Source organism: Macaca mulatta, chromosome 4 (genome assembly GCF_049350105.2).
Source record: "Macaca mulatta isolate MMU2019108-1 chromosome 4, T2T-MMU8v2.0, whole genome shotgun sequence".
NCBI classification, from domain to species: Eukaryota; Metazoa; Chordata; class Mammalia; order Primates; family Cercopithecidae; genus Macaca; species Macaca mulatta.
This window is the reverse complement of record NC_133409.1, coordinates 135800215-135814023: the sequence shown is the minus strand read 5'-3', so window position 1 is coordinate 135814023 and position 13809 is coordinate 135800215. Positions and strand designations below refer to the sequence as shown.

Sequence of the window (13809 nt, the reverse complement as noted above, 5' to 3'; positions counted from 1 at the left end):
TTAGGTCTTCATTCTTCCACATTCAAATCACTCTCATTCTGGACTTGGTCCTGAATACATATCTAAGTCATCTGTACCCCTCGACTAATCCCCTGCCAGGCCTCCTTAGCACCCACATGCATCATTCAGACTCCTACCCTTGTTCATTTCTTCAGTTTTGCCTGATCCCCTGTTCTGGTTATTCTCCGCTTGCATCCTATATTCATTCTCTACCCTTCTGTGTCCCAGGAAGTTGCCCTTATGGAATGCACCTCCCTCCCTGACCCCAGCTCCCTTGTATTCTGACTTCCAGTTAAATTTCAGCAAATGGGAGGCACTAGCCAAAGATCAGTAGACAGGGAAGGAAAGAGCTGGAGGTAGTTTTGCATTTCTGTGTGACTTCTGCTTCCTCCTGATAGACATCCAAGCTCTTACTAGGCCTAGTAACACTATTTATTCTCCTTCCTCCTTAGACCCTACAGGCAGTTATACCTTTCCCCAGTTGCCAGTCTCTGGATGCAACGACACTCTATTCTGGTTTGTTGTCTTAACCCTGCCTGCATTTCAGTGTGTGATCTCTTTGTTAAAGCCTCTTTGTTTAGACCTGAGTGGTTTCGTTCCCTACTGGAATCCTGACTAATAGATGTCCTGACCTTTCACCTTTGCAGTATCCTCAGACCCACTGCATAGTGTACACTCCTCACTGGATGTCCTTCCCCGGGGCACCACTAGAAATCACCTTCAGCATCACATTCCCGTCCTGTGCAGGCTTCCTTCTTCTTCAATCTATACTCACTATTTAGTGAGCTAGCTTCTGGGGATTTAACTCAGAGCTTTTAACCTGAGATATGTGGATCTATAAATTATGTGGGTAGATTTGGGGAGTAGAAAGGGACAGTGCATACACTGACATTGTATAGTATGTATGTACATTTTTCGAGGGAGAGGGCCCACAGCTTTCACCACATCCTCAAAGGACCTATGACTTAAAGGCTAGGGATTAATTATAACTAAAGACATAAAGGAACATGTGTAAGTTGAGACCAGACTTTCCCCCCAAATTTACCAATCAGATGTCATTTTACCTCCTCAATGGTGAGCACACGGGTAGAGAGAGGCAGAATTCCCACTAACAAATGATATCATTATTTTTTTATCTTTCTTGTCCTAAATTACAGATTTTACGTCACATCCCTTAATATCTTTCATGTGACACTTGGGAAGCATGAGCACAGGGCTGCTGGCCATGCCTGTGCCTCTGGGTCAGGCTTCCGCCATCATATCTCATGGTATCCCTAGGCCAGCTTTTACCACCCAACTTGTAGAGGAATAAGAAAGTGGAGTGAAAAACTCCATTACATTTATAAACAGAATTGATTCATGCTAAGTGAGGGTGGCAGGATAGTTTTGGCTTCAAATATCAGAAAACTCAACTAAAACTGGTTTGAACATGTAGCCTGTTTTGTTTACACGACTTGAAGGTTAGATGCCCATAGTCAGCCAGTCACTGACAAGAAAGAGGATTACTGTTACACTAATCAGGCCTAGGTGGAGATCAGGATGGAGTCAGCTTTCATGAGTCAATGAATTGAACACGGGAAAGTGGATACACCTACAAAAATGGGGCTTTCTTAGGAAGAAAGAGGATCGAAGGGTGGGCAACCAATAATACCCAATACAGTTGCCATGTTTAAAGTTGTTCCTGTTTTTATAACCACAGTTCTTATACAAATAACCTTTTAGTCTGACATGGAGATCTCATATTGATCATTCAAATTTCATAAAGGGGGAACAGAGCACAGATGTTCAATAAACATGTTTATAAACATGTGTTGAACAGAAACCAAATGGGCTGAACCATCATATGCATGGCCCAGAACCAGGGTTGGACAGAGACCCCTTTCAACTCTAATTCGAAATTAACTTAAAGGAACTACATGGAATATAACCAAAGGAAGAATTATCTTCCAGATGGCATGCCCATGGTGTTTCTTATTAACCATGGGGAAGATAAAAGGCTGACGACTAGTATACGACAGCAACAATCGTATTTCCCAGCAATGTCACAATAGCAGAAGCAACTATTTTTTATTGAGCACTTCATTTGTACTAGGCTCTGTGCTACACATTGAAATGCATTCTATTATTTCATTTAAGCATTGCAATAATTCTATGAGCTAGGTATTATTTCTCCAATTACAGACAAGAAAATTAAAGCTTAGAGGTAGAAGAATGTTGCCAAGATTACCTGTAAACACAAGCGTCACTTGGCAGCTTGTGCTTTATTTTTTTTGAGACGGAGTCTTATTCTGTCACCCAGGCTGGAGTGCAGTGGTGTGATCTCAGCTCACTGCAAGCTCCGCCTCCCGGCTTCATGCCATTCTCTTGCCCCAGCCTCCTGAGTAGCTGGGACTACAGGTGCTCGCCACCACGCCCGGCTCATTTTTTTGTATTTTTAGTAGAGACAGGGTTTCACCATGTTAGCCAGGATGGTCTTGATCTCCTGACCTCATGATCCACCCACCTCGCCCTCTCAAAGTGCAGGGATTACAGGCGTGAGCCATCGCACCCAGCCAACTTAACCACGGGCTGTCACAGTCTCCAAAGTTAGAGTTGTAGACATAAACCAAGATCAGCTCAGGGACTCCTCTTCTCCAATTCCTCTACTGTAAACTCAGAAATTCTAAAGGATTCCTTTTCCTAGGCAATATCTCTAGGTGACGCACGTTATATAAATTGCTAAGTGCTCAGAATTATTTGAGATACAACAGTCCAGAATGTATCCTTGTCAATTATTTTTGGATATTCACATCTGAAAAATGATGCAAAGGATTTGGTCTAGTCACACATATAGGAGGAGTCCTGGAGCAAAACCTGTCCCAGACTTTCCCTGGTCATTTGCCAGCCAAGAAAACAACTTCCCATTTAACTATCAGAAGTCTGGGTTGTAAAATAAGGAAAATAACATTCTCACCAAGAACATGTTACAGGAAAACAAAAACTAAATGGTATTTCAGATCTGTAAGGAGCATTAGACATCACGAAGTCAAAGGAAAATGAGTCTCAGACAAAGGAAATTCCTTGTCTCAAATGACATTCCTAGTGAATACAGGCACTGGGACCAGTATCCTATTGTTAGACCAGTATTTCCTCTGTATGTTACCAGAGTCACCAACACATCCCAGCAGCAAGCTACAGTGAAGGAGTCAGACTATTTAGTGTTCTTTCATGAAGATTGCTTTCTTTGGGTTTCTAAGAAATTACTGTTAATTAATTTTTGTTGTTTTATTATAAGTTCAGTTGTTGGCAGGTCAACTAAAGCTACAGGGTCAAGAAACATAAATCTGAGAATCTCCTTCTTTTATTAGATTAGTATTTTGTTTTTATTTATTTTTATTTTTTGAGACAGAGCCTCACTCTGTTGCCTAGGCTGGAGCACAGTGGCGCAATCTTGGCTCATTGTAACCTCTGCCTCCCAGGTTCCAGTGATTCTCATGCCTCAGCCTCCCGAGTAGCTAGGATTACAGGCATGCACTACCACGTCCAGCTAACTTTTTTGTATTTTTAGGGTTTCACTATGTTGGCCAGGCTGGTCTCAAACTCCTGGGTACAAGTGATCCGCCCACCTAGGCCTCCTAAAGTGTTGGGATTACAGGAGTGAGCCACCATGCCCAGCCTATTTTTCATAATGTAAAAATTAACAAGTCCTTAAGCAGGGGAAAACATATTACTACTTTGTTCCCACATTTTTTCCTTATCTTTAAATAAATAATCAGTGAAGATGGTGATGTGTTACTTATCTGGTAAGATACAAACAAGGGAGACGGGTACCTAGGGACAGTAGCAAACATAACAGAGTCTTCAGGAAGAACTTTTTGACTGAGACTTTTGATATATGAGAAGATAAATCAGTCTCTGTCTGTGTCTCTCTCCTTCTCCTCCACCCCGACTCCTATCTCCCACTCCTTTCCCCTTAGAACCAATCCCAGGGCAGTCTTGGATGCTTCAGGGGAAGTCTTGACAGGAATAATCTACCCCATAACGGCCAACAGATGTCATCACAACATCCCTCAGACTCTACTTCTACCGTGTCAACCCAGCACTTTGAGGCCGCCTGAATTATAGAACTTAATGAATATTGTAATTAATTGTTTGTTTCCCCTTGAAGGCTTCACGGTCCCACTCCATGAGGGTAGGGACAATGTCTTATTCATCTTGATTTCTCCATGGTATACCACAATGCTTAGTCCATAGAACACATTTACTAAATTATTGGTTATGTGAACACTTCAAAATCTTCTGCAGTTCACCCAGTACCTATTACATCAAAACTCCTTTTATTTTTCACATGCAATACCTCCTACCAGAATACTTTCTCCTGGCTTTTCATGCTAAACAAATCCTTCAATCTTCCTAGAATCCATCTCAGGCCTCCCTAATTGCTCCTTTCTCTGAATTTCTATGATGCACAATCACCTTTTATTTTATACTATTATTTTAACATTACATACATGTTGCTCTAGCTCTCAAATAGAAAATCATTTTTTTATATTTCTTTAGAATTCTCTTCCACAGAACGTAATATAATTATTGCTATTGTGATGCTTGATGCTTGATATTTTTTGTACAAATGGGTGGTTAAAATATGAGGCTAATAGATGGCAACCCTTAACCATTTGTAACCCTATGGATCTAAAGTTTGATAAAAGGTGATTTCTAGATTCCATGGGTGTAATACTGTAAAGAGGCCTAAAATTTGACAAGGAAAATAAACAAAACCAATCTGAAAATTTCAGCCTATTTTAAACATAAATTCATCAAGCCTGCCTCTGTTTGCTGTACACAGTCCAGCATTTTTCCTTATCAAACCATACTGTAAACATACAATTTGGAAGCCATAGAAATGCAATGTATGTTTTTCAGAAAGCTCAGTTACAGAAAGATAAAAGAAAACACCTTTGCCGGCAAAAGAAAAAAAATCCACTTCTGTTAATTCAGTTATTTATTTATTTATTTATTTATGTGTTTATGTATTTATTGTTTTTAAGATGGTGTCTCGCTCTGTTGCCCAAGCTGGAGTGCAGTGGCATGATCTCGGCTCACTGCAACCTCCGCCTCCCGGGTTCAAGCAATTCTCCTACCTCAGTCTTCCCAGTAACTGGCATTACAGCCAGCAACCCAGTAGCCACCACCACGCCTGGCTAATTTCTGTATTTTTAGTAGAGATGAGGTTTCACCATGTTGGTCAGGCTGATCTTGAACTCCTCGCCTCAAGTGATCTGCCTGCCTTGGCCTCCCAAAGTGCTGGGATTACAGGTGTGAACCACCATGCCTGGGCAACTCACAGTGTGCAGTTCAATTCATGAGGTTCTATAAAGATTCCCAAATGGTTACTTGCAAAATAACGTTAGTTGAGAAACATTCTCCCCACATTTATCACTTACACTTGGCCTCCTCTTTCAAATCTTACCCTCTGGTAGCCTTTAGAGTTCTCCTCCCAGACACAGATATGATCATGGTATTGCCCTTGATCACATCTTTCCCCTGTTCAGAATTCTTCAATGGCAACGCTTACTTTAAACTAAAGTCCAAAAGATCAACAAGCTTTTCAAAACCTTCTTGAATGTGGCCCTCGTTTATCTTTCTGACTTTTTTCTCTGCCCCATACACTAACTGCATCAGCTAATTTGCCGTTCCAGGAAAGCAATCCTCCATATTTATGCTTCTATGTCAGGGATCGCACATTTTTTTGCCATAAAGAGCCAGGGAGTAAATATTTTAGGCTTTGTAGGCCATCCTGTCTCTGTCAAACAATTCAACTTTCTCATGGTAGTGCAGAAGCAACCACGGACAATATATAAAAGAATGAGTGTGGTTCTGTTCCAATAACACTTTATTTATAGAAACAGAAATCTGAATTTCATATAATTTTCATATGTTATGAAATGTACTTCTTCTTCTGATTTTTTCCCAATTGCTTAAAGATATAAAAACCAATCTTAGCTCCTAGACCATACACAATGGGCCATAGTTCGCCAATCTCTGTTCTATGACACTACATGTTTCCTCTGATGTCTTCCTTTTCAACGCATCTCTGAGTTCCTTTCCATTCTTCAATGTCCAACTCAAACACCATGCTCCCTGGAATAGGTATCAATTCCTCTCAGAGGTGATTCCCTGCTCCTTCCTTTCTTGTTGGTTATATCCCCAACAAGGTACACAACACAGTGAGCTCTGGTTATTATTATTTATGAGCTCACCAGATCATGATTTGCCGTGATCCTGAGTCTAACTCAACTCCACAAGAACATCACAGCCCTCCCCCACCTCTGCTATGTAATGCCTGGCACACAATCCTCAGTAAGTATTTATTTAATAATGAAAATCTATCCCTTGCCTCCTTGCAAAACATAGAGTATTGATAACGAAATCAAATTAAAGAACTAAAACCATAAAAGTTGGGGTGAGCTGACCACAACAACTGATGCCATCATTAAGAGTGGACTCTGTGGCTCACGCCTGTAATCCTGACACTTTGGGAGGCCAAGGCAGGTGGATCACGATGTCAGGAGCTCGAGACCAGCCTGGCCAATATGGTAAAACCCCATCTCTACTAAAAATACAAAAATTAGCCAGGCGTGGTGGTGTGCACCTATAGTCCCAGCTACTCGGGAGGCTGAGGCAGAAGAATCACTTGAACCCGGGAGGTGGAGGTTGCAGTGAGCCAAGATCACGCCACCGCCACCGCACTCCAGCCTGGGCGACGGGACAGAGTGAGACTCCATCTCAACAACAACAACAAACAAACAACAAAAAAAGAGTGCGCTCTGGGCCTCCTCTCAGAGCAAAAAGAGAAAGAAGACAATGACCAGGTCTTATTTATCAGAAAGGAGGAAGTGGGCTACATCTGCAACAGAGGCAAAGTTTTGTTTCAGTTTTTGCTCTCCCCCTCCTCCGCATTAAGTTTTAAAAGCAGTTGCTCATGTGGAAATGTAGATAGGGCATTTGGTGACAGATTAAACACTGCCTTCCATGGCTGTTTATACTGGTCAAAAAAGAGATGTAACTTTTATACGGCTGTATCTCAGAATGAGCTGGAAAATGTCAAAAGCAATTTTATGAGGAAAACAAGGCACTTAAATGTTGCCTTCTGGAGCCCTAACTTGAAACAAAAACAGAGTTTAGGATATACCCACGGTTGTGGCTGCGGGGCGGAATGGGCATTCTCTCCTGAAAGTGGGTGGGGACAAAACACAGTCTCCCCGAGCTGGGTGCTCAGGGTAACCTACTCCTAAAGTCGCTGGTATGCCCAAGGGGAAGTCTGGATGGGCTTCAAGCCCTGGTTCAAGAATGTAATTCAGACCTTAGAGACCTCCCCCAAAGAGCCTAGCGGAAACTACTTTAACTTGGAAAACGGGTGTGGGCAGTGCCCCATCCTGGCAGCCGGGAAACTTCCATAGCACTTTCTTACGTGACTAAACAGGAGTCACGTAATTCCCAGTGGAACTACCAGGGTGAGTCGGCTGTGAAAAGTAGCCCCAAGTAAAAAACTAAAGAGACTTGGTGTACAGTGTTATTTAGCATTACCCAATTGAAGAAGACCCTTGAAGCCAAGGGTACGACTGTCTTTTTCTGGCCGACACTAGCGAATGGAAGAGATTGCCTCTTGAGGTCACTCCCAATTTGCACCATCAACACTATTTAGGTGGCATAAATGAGAACCTTACTTCCTGCTTGTTATGAAGTATTTGCATCTACTTTATTTAAAATTGTATCGATCCTCTCTGGTACAGGTTATAAAGATGGAGGCTAAATTTTGACAAGTTCAGGAGGTCAGGGAGGAAAGAAAGGGAGGGGTACTAGTTCACAGCATGAAATTTAGAGTCAGAAAGACCTGAGTTCAAACTCACATGTAAACACTTGTTAATTCTATCACCTTGGGTTATGATACCCACTCCATACCACAATTTTCTACATAATAGAGACAATGACAGTGACCTCATAAACTTGTTGTAGGATTAAAAGGTCACCGCAAATATAATGCATGACCACCCAAAAATGTCAGCTGCTTCTATAATTACCTGTATACACAAGCCCTGTCATAACAGTTGCACATAGTAGGCACTAACTACATATTTGCTGATTGATTGGCTAATTTCTTGCAATTAAGCTGATGGCCATTCATTTGCTAATCATGGTGCCAGTTCAGGGAGGCTGAGGCTTGCCTCGCAGATGCCATGGGTCTCATGATTTGTTGGTAAATAGTCAAGGCTTGTCATTTATAAATGGCTTCTTAAGAGTGGGTAAATACGAGAAAGGAAATAGAACGTGATGAAAGACAGCTTAGAAAACATTACTCAGTTTGAGTAATTTGAGTAAAATGTTACTCAACTTGAACTAGAGACTGCTTAGCAAAGCTAATGAATACCTGGTCCAATGTCTAAATCACTCAAAAGATGACAGGTGCTATTAGTCTCATCATTCTACTGTGTGAGCTTGAGATCTGGTCTTCTGGTACAGTGATCCTGTCCAGAAAGAAATTCAGGATTTACCAGAGTATTAATGGGCTGGGATTTATGTAAATGCCGTGCATCTTGGGAAGTATGAAGGTGATGATGGTCCAACAAATCCTGTATTCTTGGAATATTTATTTACAATATGTGAGACATTAAAAAGAGCTGCCATATTCAGTTGTGCAGGTTGTACACTGCACAAGCCTCAGGGGAGTTAGTCACATAGAGCAGGCTGCTCCTAGGGTTACGGAGTATGCAAACTGACGCTGCTGCGGCAGCCCTGTTAAACAGATACTCTAGAATATCTGTGACCTTCTTGCTTCTCATTAAAGACACTAAACCCAGAACAGAAGTTTCTTTAGAACAATGTTGGCATAAAGTTTGAGGAGATATTTGGCAAACTAATTGGCTTGTGATGTTGATGGACTAGAGAGTTAGTCTTTTCGGAAAACTGAATAGATTATACTTTTGGTCAATCTAGAGGGTTCTGAACCTTACATGCATATTGAATCAAATCATTTGAATAGGAAAAGTGGTCTATTGTGCAAAATAGGACTCCAGAGTACTGTAGCCAAATGAGGACACAAGCAGCTTTTTAAGTTTGATATGATTCATCAATCAAATTAGTTCTGGCCCTAGTTGAGGAGTGTCTATGGATCTATAAAATAGGAGGCAGGTGAGTAAGAATTATAACACTGTGAAAATTAGGTCTCCTAGAGGGTGAAGGTAGTTTGCCAATTATGTGGGTACATCAAACCTGCTGGGCCCTGCAATGTAAGAAACAAAGAGCCTCTTTGCCACTGGGGAGGAAAGGCTACTTCCGGGCAAGTCACTCTGTGGACATGAGATGCCAATCTCTGAAAATGATTAACTGCTCTGGGTCTCTCCTGCATCACCCAGGAGAGAGAGGGTTTTGAAAGCATGACTAAGGAACACAGCCACATCAGATCAGTGGCAATGAACGTCAACAATCCTAGGAATAGAACACAAAATTACATGCTCCAGATAAATGAATTGGTAAGGTTTTTTAAAATATATTTTCTCCATAACTCATTTTAGCCCAGGCAATTTCATGTAATCCAGTTACAATATGTTAGTGTTTCCTGATGAATATGCTTTTGATGGTTTTGCAATAGCTCTAAAAAGCATTCTCATTTAAATGAAATGATGTTTGGGGGATTTGAACAATCATCTCATGATTTAAGCCTGATTCATTATTAAATAAAAATACTAAGCTCTCTTCTCTCTTCCTTGTTACCCGACTCTGCAGCCTTAATGGAATCTCCTTCCTAGGCAGAGAATCCAATCTTTAGAGAGAGTGTGTTAAGGGTGTGAATGTCGTTATTGATGGCATGCCTACTAAATGTAAGCATCAGGAAATACTCCTTTCAGATCACTGTGTCCTTAGGATTGGCCCAGCTCGCCGGGAAGGATGGCTCAATGCTTTTGCTTGTAGTTCAGCATGAAGCATCATTTCTGCAACTAAAGGACAGAAGCTTTTGAAAAACCTTCCAAAAAGATGTCTCAAAAGGCATATATCAAGTTCAAATGTGTACACTTTGGTGGCTATCTAAAAATGGTGAAGGTTTTTATTTTTGCAGCATCAAAAGCAAAGAACTTTTACTTTTGGCTAGGTTAGCACAAATTTACAGCCCCTTATCTGAAGTCTTTGGCATTAGATATGTTTTAGATCTCAGAGTTTTTCAGATTCTGTAAGGAATTACAGTGTGTCTGTTACAAAACACGACCCCCTCAGAAAGGTCCGGGGAACCCTCTGTAATACAACACATGAACATTTCTGCAGCAAACTGTAGGAACAGTCACACCGTGGGATAAAGACTAGAAATAGTCTCACCTCCGTTCAGGTCAGGCTTTGCTGCCAAGTGAGTTTGTGCCAAACTTCAGTGAAAAAAAGTTCAGTTTCCAGAGCTTTTTGGATTTCAGTAGTGCAGATAAGGGATTGATTACCTGCCAAATGTTCAAAGATGCTAGAGCAAAGCTTTAGATCAGTTCTCAAAGTGTGTCCCCTGACAGGCAGCATCATGAACACCAGGGAACAGGTGAGTAAAGCAAGTTCTAGGCCCCCACCCCAGATTTACTGATTCAGAAACTCTGGAGGTGGAGCCAGCAGTTTGTCTGTGTTTAGCAAGCCCTGCAGGGGATTCTGAAACCCACAGCAGGTTAACAACCACTCCCGGAGAGGTTCAAGCATAAACACTGGTCTAGGCCTAAAGAAACCTAAGTCCTAGTTAACTAGCTATGACACATAATTTCTTATTATTTTGATTTCCAATATGCAAAATGGGGATAATTCTACCTGCCCTTTTAGTTTGGTAGGATAATTATGCAGATGTAAAGAGATAATGCATGTAAACAAGATTGATAGATAACTATAATGTGTATATATTATTTTAAAATAAGGATAAAATAACACCTTGTTAAATGGAACAAAAGTTAATTAGCAGATCAGTGCTATGTGATAACAGATAGTAAACAAATTGAAAATGTAAAATGCTACATCTGTACCTGGAAAAGCAATGTAAGAAAAATAAACTTACAATGTCATCTAATTCAGGTTTCCTGTCTCTGGGAGACCCAGAGTCGTATTTTCAATCAGATCACATTAAAACATGACAATATGCAAAAGACTGACACATTCAGTGAAGTATATTTATAAGTGCATTTTCATATTCCCTCCTCCATCTCATTTCAGAAAAGATTTCCAACAATGCTGAAAGACAGATTACATGTTCTGCTGTTTGGACTTCTGTGCTGTGAATGGCAAAGTAAACAATCCAGAGAGGCAGATAATACAATGGAAAGATCCCAGCTCTGCCCTATGCAACCTTGGGCAAGTCACTTTATCCTCTCTGGGCATCAGCTTCCAGTTCTAAGCACTGCTCTTCTGGCTTGGTTCTCTTATCCACTGCTTATTTTGCCAGTTCCTGAAATCAGATTCTATAAACTGAGGACACATGTGACAAAACACAAATCTACTGAGAATGAACAAGAGATGAGCTATCTCCCCTTTTACAAGCCCAGGTAGGGAAGAGAAATACAAGCTGAGCTGTGTTTCAGGGTATCAAGCCCTCACACAGTAATCCCACCAGGTGTTCTGGTACCCCCAGGCAAAGAGCTCTTTATTCACACTTAGTTTCTTATAGTGCTGCCATTACTATTGGAAAAACTAAGCCTCCCAGGAAAGGCTAAGTTCATACAAGAACTCTCCTTTCTGCCTTGGTCACAGTCCAATGCTTAACTTTCAGCTGAGGTCATGGCATCCTGTTCTACTTGCTCACCTCGGACCAGAGATGACAGCATAGAGCTGTCCTACTCAAGTCCTTTTTTGGCATTTTAAAAGATCTTATCTAGTAAAGCCAGGTCTTCAAGGGCTTCTGGCTGGAAGAACGGGCCTACAAGGTAAACTGCTCTCCGGAGTCCATGGCTTATATTCACCCAGGCCTGTGATTTCCCATATGTCCATAGACCAAAAGCCCTTAGAAATGCCATCATACTCAGAACACAAGGTGCTGCCTGGAAACAGAAAAACTAGCCTCTAAGCAACACAACACACCCTTCCTTTTCATGATTTCCAATTCTGAAAAGTTAATGTGGAGCGGTAGAGCGAGATGGCTAAGGATAAGGGAGAGCTGGGCAGCAGATTGCCTGGGGATGAGGAGTCCCTCTTGTCTTCCAAGAGTTATTTACATTTTGGATAATTCATTAACTTTTGTATGCTATGACTTGCACACCTGTACAATGGGAATACTAATAGTTATTTTCTTATAAGGTTATTGGGAATATTAAATTATATTCTTTTGTTAAGTATCCAGAACACTACCTAGGTCAGTACCTTGTACGTAATAAGAGCTCTCAATTGAAATGTGCTGCTCATCTTCCAGGTACTCTCTAGGTAATGGAAACTATATTCGGCTAAGTCCTAGAACCATCAGGAAGCTATGCTTGGACAGAAATATTCCTCTCTGAATGGTAGAAAAAATCACAATTCCCAGGAAAATGAAAACAGTTTGTACTCCTCTGAACTCAGGCAAATGCAACAGCACACATGCAAACTGTGCAAATCCAGCAAAACAAACTCCAGGTGAGTTAAAAAAAACAAAAAGGAACAACAACACATTGCATATTTAGGATGGTTCTAATAATAAAAGTGCTCCAATGCATAATTTAATTTAATACTGCTACAGCCATCTTGTGTTTTTAACCATGTTTAAGGATAATAAGATCACACAGAAATTAGTCTAGATCTAGAATATTAGATCAAGAAACATTTTAAATGTGGATGAAAAGAATACCCGCAGATGGAATGAAAACAGAAAACAGGTTTGTTTGCTTATTACAATTGCTTCCTGGAAAAATGTAGCCTGGGAAAAATAAACCTTTCTCTTTGAATGGGCTCCTTGAATTCACCTACCGATAGCTACAGGCACAGAAATGCAGGACTCATTGCTCAGCATGATCTTCAAATAGTACAAAGAACCTATTATACACAATATTTGGTGCTAAGTGCTGTATGGGCAAAGGACAGAACCACCCTAAATTCTTCCCTCAAGGCGTCTAGTAGGAGAGACAAATTTCTATCAGGAACTGGAACATGAAGTACAAAGTAATAGAAGTGATAAGAGTAGAGATAAAACAGGATATTCAAAGGAAGGAAAAGATGTGTGCAGCCTGGGTTGTGGGATGTGTGTGTGTGTATGTGTATGGTAGGAGAGGTAACCAGAGAAGGCTTAGTGGAGCAGGAGGCATTTGAAGTACCCTTGAAGAATGAGTAGAATTTGGATGAGTGGAATGAAAGAAGTGGAGGAGGAAGCGTATCCAGGAGTCAGGAACAGCTTAGGCGAAGACACAGAGGCAGGTAATTTTTTGCTTCCTTTTTACCCAGCCTTTACACCTATGAAAATAAAATAGTTCTTGTGATACCACTTTTCAAATCTTTCTTGTTGGGCAAGAAAGATATGAATATTAAAGGTTAGAAGAATAATTCTAGTCATCTGGATATTCTCAGCTTCTCATGTGTTATCTGGGTCTTACTAAGTGCCCAAGAAATGTATATTAAAAACACACATGAATTAAGGGTGATTTTCTACAAGCTGCATTGTGCAATATGGCACTAGCCATTTATTTAAATTTAAATTAATTAAAATAAAATACCATTTAAAAATTTAGTTTCTCTGTTACACTGGCCTTATTGCTAGTGCTCAGGTGCCACATGTGGCTACTGGATGGCAAAGATACAGAACATTTTCATCATCACAGAAAGTTCTAATGGTCAGTACTATTCTGGAAGGTAAGAATT

General features: G+C 40.8%; 1 protein-coding gene across 3 annotated transcripts in view; it reads right to left on the bottom strand.

The window, feature by feature from the left end:
* Positions 1-13809, bottom strand: part of RCAN2 (regulator of calcineurin 2) — a 258084-nt gene that overhangs the window by 138437 nt on the left and 105838 nt on the right. The window lies entirely within an intron of this gene.